Source organism: Gekko japonicus, unplaced genomic scaffold, assembly GCF_001447785.1.
Source record: "Gekko japonicus isolate JY-2015 unplaced genomic scaffold, Gekko_japonicus_V1.1 scaffold2024, whole genome shotgun sequence".
Lineage (NCBI taxonomy): Eukaryota > Metazoa > Chordata > Lepidosauria > Squamata > Gekkonidae > Gekko > Gekko japonicus.
The window spans coordinates 131,109-138,558 of NW_015163149.1; positions in this window are offsets into that span (position 1 = coordinate 131,109).

The window sequence follows — 7,450 nt, forward strand, 5'->3', positions numbered from 1 at the left end:
CCCTCTAAGCTGTGGAGTCTTGTGAGCAAAAATTCCACTTGGTGAGCTACTGGCATTAAAGTTGTGAGCGAGCAGATTTGGCTGCTGCATAAAATAGTTTGCTCTGGAGCCCTCCTCCCTGATCTTAAAATCTGTGAGCCGGAGGCTAAAAAACCTGTGAGCTGGCGCACACTAACTCAGCTTCGAGGGAACACTGGACTGACCCGCCCCCTTTCCTTTTGCTTCCTTGCTCTTCTCTGCAGCTGCCCGGACCAGCCTGTGCCAAGAACCGTGCCTCCGCCACAGCTCCCTGGCACGTGCCCGAGTGCAAGCGGCTTGCCTCTTGGTGGGGGGAGCCGCGGCCGGCCCCACCATGGGCTACATGGTCACCTCTGCCAACGCCGGACCACCCACGGAGCCGCACCCGCCGGACTTCAAGGAGTTGGGCTACCACCCATCGGCCTGCGACTCAGAATCGCAATACGAAGCCCTGGATTACGAGGGGATGGACCAGGACTTTGACGTGCTGGAGTTCGGGAGCTTTGCTTTCTAGGCTCAGTCATCGTCCAACCCAAACACCAGCTTTTAAGGGCTAAAGCCAAAAACCTTCCTGCGGCTAGCAAAAGGGACACCCTTTCCTCATGCCATGGGGCAGTCCTCGCAGATCCACAAGAATTTTATGTGTTTTCCTCCTCCTTTCATTTAATTGTGTATATGGTTTTTTTGGGGAAAGTGTTAGCATGTTTGTAGGTTGTAAAATCTGGTTCCTCTCTTGCTTGTGGGAGCCAAGCTCGGTCTCTGTTCGTACCACTGCTGTCCACCCCATTCTTGTCTTGCTCTTTGCATTAAATAGTAACTTCCTGTCTTTTCTACTGCTGGTCTTGGGGATCATGTATGACAAATGGCGGGCCTGTAGCTACGGCGGCGCATTGTGGGGCGCCGCCCCCTCAAATTTGAGGCACGCCCCACAACAGCTGCTGCCCATCTCCCCCGTCCTGTGACATTAAAAGGGCCCTCCAGCTGATTGGTGGAGCACATGCGACCTCATTTGGAGTCCTGTGTACAGTTCTGGTCATCACACCTCAAAAAGGGCAACTAGAATGATAAAAGGGTTGGAACGCTTTCCCTATGAGGAAAGGTTAAAGCGCTTAGGGCTCTTTAGCTTGGAGAAAAGACGACTGAGGGGTGACACGATCGAGGTTTATAAGATTATACATAGGACAGAGCAGGTCGAGAAAGAGGTACTTTCCCCCCTTTCTCACAAGATTATGCATGGGATGGAGCAGGTAGAGAAAGAACTCCTTTTCTCCCTTCCTCACCATACAAGAACTCGTGGGCACTCCATGAAATTGCTGAGCGGTCGGGTTAGAACGGATAAAAGGAAGTCCTTCTTCACCCAAAGAGTGATGAACACATGGGATTCACTGCCGCAGGAGGTGGAGGTGGCTACAGGCATGGACAACTTCAAGAGGGAACTGGATAAACATACGGAGCAGAAGTCCATCAGTGGCTGTTAGCCACAAGGTATAGATAGGGACTCTGGGGCAAGGGATGCTCTGTATTCTTGGTGCTTGGGGGGAGGGCAACAGTGGGAGGGCTTCTAGTGTCCTGGCCCCACTGCTGGACCTCCTGATGGCACCTGGTATTTTTGGCCACTGTGTGCCACAGAGTATTGGACTAGATGGGCCACTGGCCTGATCCAGTACTGGCTTCTTATGGATAAGCACATGGAGAAGAGGTCCATCTGTGGATATTAGCGGGAGGAGAGAGAAGTTGGATTCATACCCCGCCCTTCACTACCCAAGGGAGCGGCTTACAAACTCCCTTCCCCTCCCCACCACAGACACCCTGTGAGGTAGGCAGAGCTGAGAGAGCTCTGACAGAAACGGCTCTTTTTCAAGGACAGCTCTGATCAGAACTAGGGCTTGCCCAAGGTCATCCAGCCAGGTGCAAGCGGAGGAGTGGGGGAATAAAACCCGGTTCTCCCAGATTAGAGTCCGCGCACTTAACCATGACACCAAACTGGAAAGTGAAAGGGGCGGCCACACGTGTCCCCTGAACTTCCACTTGAAGTTCAGGCACAGGCAGCTCCTGGTAAACATGGTTTAAAGGGTTCCGGGAAGGCGTGCAGCCGGCAGCCGCCCCTCTCCCTCCCCTCCTCCAAGATTCAAGGGGCCCTCCAGCTCATCGGCGGGCCACGGGAACATAAGAACATCGGAGAAGCCAGTGTTGGATCAGGCCAATGGCCCATCCAGTCCAACACTCTGTGGCACACAGTGGCCCAAAATACCAGGTGCCATCCGGAGGTCCAGCAGTGGGGCCAGGACACTAGGACCCCTCCCACTGTTGCCCCCCCCAAGCACCAAGAAGACAGAGCATCCCTTGCCCCAGACATAAGAACTTAAGAGAAGCCAGTGTTGGATCAGGCCAATGGCCCATCCAGTCCAACACTCTGTGGCACACAGTGGCCCAAAATACCAGGTGCCATCCGGAGGTCCAGCAGTGGGGCCAGGACACTAGGACCCCTCCCACTGTTGCCCCCCCCAAGCACCAAGAAGACAGAGCATCCCTTGCCCCAGACATAAGAACTTAAGAGAAGCCAGTGTTGGATCAGGCCAATGGCCCATCCAGTCCAACACTCTGTGGCACACAGTGGCCAAAAATACCAGGTGCCCTCAGGAGGTCCACCAGTGGGGCCAGGACACTAGAAGCCCTCCCCCTGTTGCCCCCCCCACCAAGCACCAAGAACACAGAGCATCACTCGCCCCAGACTTCCTATCTATACAAACAAGGACCTCCTACAGAGCTAAAACAAAGTGTGAGCTTTTAAACACGATACATGAAGTGGTGTAGAAACTAACTAGTCTGACTCTGGAGCATAGGGTTCGAGTGATAGGTGGTAGCAATACAGTTGTATAGGCCCTATCCTTTTACCAATACAAATGTCTAACCCGTTCGTGACAGCACAGTCCTGTTATCCTACGCAAAAAGCCTTCTTGAATAATTCAGTTTTGCAGAGTTTGCAGAGAGCCAGGAGAGAGGGGGGCTTTCCTAGCCTCATCCGGGAAGGCCGCAACTGAGAAGCCACAAATGCAAGCGGTTATCAATTTTGCCTGTTCGCAGGATGGCGCCGGCACAAGCCCCTGCTGACGTGAGCAAAGCCGTCATGGCAGGACGTAGGGAGAGAGGTGGGCGTGCAGGTATAAGGGCCCAAGGGGCTTTGTATGGGATAGAAAGTGCCTTGAATTTTTTAAAAATTAGTTTTTAATTAATTTTTTTCAACACTGTTACAACATAATATGACATTTAAATGGGACACAGAAAGAGGGTTAAAAAACTTATGTAAACAGATTCAGGGGTCATTTCCTGCAGAAGCTCACAGGAGCGGAGCTCCGGCAGTAAAAAGCCCAGGGGGCGGGCACATGCAACAAGCCCCACCCCCTGCAGCATCAAACAGACATTTTAGGGTTACAGAATAGTCAAAAGAAAAGTAAGTTTCTATATACCGGGTTATTTGGAATTATCTCGCTGTTTTCTAAATAGCTGATCATGGGAAACCATACCGCCTGAAACCACTTTTGATATTTTTCCGACTGCATAGCTGAAGAGTTATGTGAAGTGCGCCCATAAATGGAACTCTCCCAAATTTTCTTTTGGCAACACATTAGAGTAGGGATATTTTTTTTGTTTCCATTTTTGTGCCTTGAGTTGAGCCTGCGGGATCGGAGTAATATGCAAGTTCTGTCTAGCTCCTGATAATAGCCTGGCTGGTCAGTCCACCTGAGGCAAGTAACCAGTGTTCCCTCTAAGCTGAGTTAGTGTGAGCTAGCTCACAGGTTTCTTTAGCCTCCGGCTCACACATTTTTGTCTTCACTCGAGAAGGATGGGGCTCCGGAGCAAACTATGCAGCAGCCAAACCGCTCGCTCACAACTTTAATGCCAGGAGCTCACGAAGTAGATTTTTTGCTCACAAGACTCCACAGCATAGAGGGAGCCTTGGAAGTAACCTATCCCTGTTTCTGAGTCAAGGCTAGTTTCTCTGCTTCTTGTCTTCCCCTCCTAGGAAGACCTCCTAGCGGAGGTCCATTGGTGGCTATTAGCCACAAGGTATAGGTAGGAACTCTCGGTCTGGGGGTAGGTGGTGCTTTGTATTCTTGGTGCTTGGGGGGGGGCAACAGTGGGAGGGCTTCTAGTGTCCTGGCCCCACCGGTGGACCTCCTGAGGGCACCTGGTACTTTTGGCCACAGTGTGATGCAGAGTGTTGGACTGGAGGGGCCATTGGCCTGATCCAACATTGGCTTCTCTTATGTTCTTTTATGGAGCAGAGGTCCATGAGTGGCTCTTAGCCACAAGGGATAGATAGAACACTTTGTCTAGGGCAGTGATGCTCTGTCTTCTTGGTGCTTGGGGGGCAACAGTGGGAGAACTTCTGGAGTGCTGGCCCCACCGGTGGACCTCCTGATGGCCCCTGGTATTTTTTGGCCAGTTTGTGACACAGAGCGATGGACTGGATGGGCCATTGGCCTGATCCAACACTGGCTTCTCTTATGTCTGGGGCAAAGGATGCTCTCCATGAAATTGCTGAGCGGTCCGGTTAGAACGGATAAAAGGAAGTACTTCTTCACCCAAAGAGTGATTAACACTTGGAATTCATTGCCACAGGAAGTGGTGGCGGCTACAAGCATGGAGGGCTTCAAAAGGGAATTAGATAGGCATATGGAGCAGAGGTCCATCAGTGGCTATTAGCCACAACGTATAGATATGGAATCTGGGGCAAGTGATGCTCTGTCTTCTTGGTGCTTGGGGGGGTCAAGAGTGGGAGGGCTTCTACTGTCCTGGCCCCACTGGTGGACCTCCTGAGGGCACCTGGTATTTCTGGCCATTGTGTGATACAGAGTGTTGGACTGGATGGGCCTTTGGCCTGATCCAACATTGGCATCTCTTATGTTCTTATGTTCTCTGTCTTCTTGGTGCTTGGGGGGCAACAGTGGGAGGGCTCCTGGTGTCCTGGCCCCACTGCTGGACCTCCTGATGGCACCTGGTATTTTTTGGCCACTTTGTGACGCAGAGCGTTGGACTGGATGGGCCATTGGCCTGATCCAACACTGGCTTCTCTTATGTCCTTATCTTCTTAAACGCATCTTCCCAGTGTCTCTGTGGCTGGGCAACCAGCCAAAAGCAATAGGGCTACTCAAGAAACGGTGCCACACTTAGTGAAAACCACAGTTGTTAGTTTATCTTTTCAAATATCCCTTTCCAAGCTCCTTCGGCTTCCTCACAATTTGCCTGTCTCCTGCCCCATCCCTCGAACTCCCTCCCCTGCTGTCGGTGGCTGAACGTGGACTTCACCGGACCCTCCTGGAGGTCGGCCCCACACTGCCGAACGGCAGCGCCCCCCCTCCCCCTCTAATGCCCTTGGGGATTACAGCTGCCAGGCATCTGATCTCTAATCCCAGGGCGGCCGAGAGAGAATTTAATCATCATTTTAATCCGTTGGCTGCCGTGCGTGGCGTTTGTCAGGCCCGTGGCGGATGGATGGAAATGGAGTGTCTTTAGTAGCAAATTACTCTTCGGGATGAACGAGGCATCCGTCCAATCAGGAAGAAGAGGGCCTTGAGATCCGCTGCTGCCGAAAGTGAGGGTGGGGAGGGCCCCCCTGCACAATAGGGTTGCCCATCTCCTTGTAGGGCCTGGAGGTCTCCTGGAATTACAACCCATCTCCAGACAATGGAGAGGAGTTACCCTGGAGAGCCAGTTGGGTGTGAGAGTCAATGTGGTGTCGTGGTTCAGTGTTGCGGATTCTAATCCGGGAGAACCGGGTTTGATGCCCCACTCCTCCTCCTTGTGGATGACCTCGGGCAAGCCATAGTTCTGACAAGAGCTGTTCTCTCAAGGGCAGTTCTGGAAAGAGCTCTCTCAGCCCCACTGACCTCCCAGGGTGTCTGTTGAAAGCAACATCTGGGGTCATTTCATAGAAAAAGAGGCGCAGGAGCTCATTAACATAAGTCATTAGCATAACTCATTTGCATATGCCACACCCCCTGACATCACTGGAAGTGTGTCAGAAGGCAACACCCACCGCTCAGGTTCCACTGGATTGCTAGCTATGGGGGGGGGGTATGCAGATCTGTCCTCACAGAGGAGGGAGAGCTTGTACCTGAATAAAACTTGGTCTTAAAGGTGCCACTGGACTGTTTTTGACCGGGGGGGGGGCTCTGCAACTTACCTGGCTGCTTCTTGCTTTGACTGAGGGCTGCTGGGAGCAGGGGGTGGGGATTGTGGCATGTGCCCGCCCCCTGGGCTCTTTACTGCCTGAGCTCCGCTCCTGTGCACTCCTGCCGCAAATGACCCCTGGGTACAGCACAGGCAGGGAAAGCAGAACAGGTGAAATCCACGGCAAACGAGGACTCGGGTTTGTCACCCAAGGGCACTCAATGAAATTGAGGAGAAGTAGGCTTAGAAGAGATAAAAGGAAGTCCTTCTTCACCCAAAGAGTCATTAAAATGTGGAATTCACTGCTGCAGGAAATGGTGGCAGCCACAAGCATAGACAGCTTCAAGAGGGGATTGGATAAACATATAATATTAGCCACAAGATATAGATGGAAGGAAGACTCTGTCTGGGGCAGGTGATGCTCAGTATTCTTGGTGCTTGGGGGGGGCAACAGTGGGAGGGCGCCTAGTGTCCTGGCCCTGCTGGTGGACCTCCTGATGGCCCCTGGTATTTCTTGCCCCTGTGTGACACAGAGTGTTGGACTGGATGTGCCATTGGCCTGACCCAACACTGGCTTCTCTTACGAGGGACATGGTGGCTGCTCTGTAGTGTGACTTTGCAGACAAACAGCCCCGGTGCTTGAGAAGAGCTTCCCAGGTATTTTGCAGACCCTCTGCAGGAGAGAGCACCCTTCCTTTCCTCTCTCTGCGGAAGTCAGTTTCTCAGAATCCCACAGGGGCACGAGGGGGGGGGGAATGTTGTATCTGCCAGGCAGGGGTCATTTCATAGAAAAAGAGCTAGGGGAACTCATTAGCATAGCTCATTAGCATATGCCACACCCCCTGACATCACCAGAAGTGTGTCATAAGGCCACACCCCCTGACATCACTGGAAGTGTGTCATAAGGCCACACACCCTGCCCCCAACGGTCCCAGCCACCAACGCCGGCCTTGCAGCTTTACTGCCGAGCCCCATGAGGGGCCCGGCGGTGGACCTGCAAGGCCGGCAGGAGTGCGAGGAAGCCCCGCCAAGGCCCTCCCTGGCCCCAGGCAGGCAGGGGTGGGGAGAGGCGGGGAGGAAGCAACTTACCCTCCCTCTTCTCCTGCCTCCTCCTGGCTGAATGAGGGCCGGAAGCAGGGCGGCCGAAAGCAGGGGGCGGGGTCTCGTCATGTACCCCTCCCCCTGCACCTCACCCGGGGGAACTGCGATCCCCCGCGTTCCCCCCCGAAATGACCTCTGCTGCCAGGTCTCTCTGCCT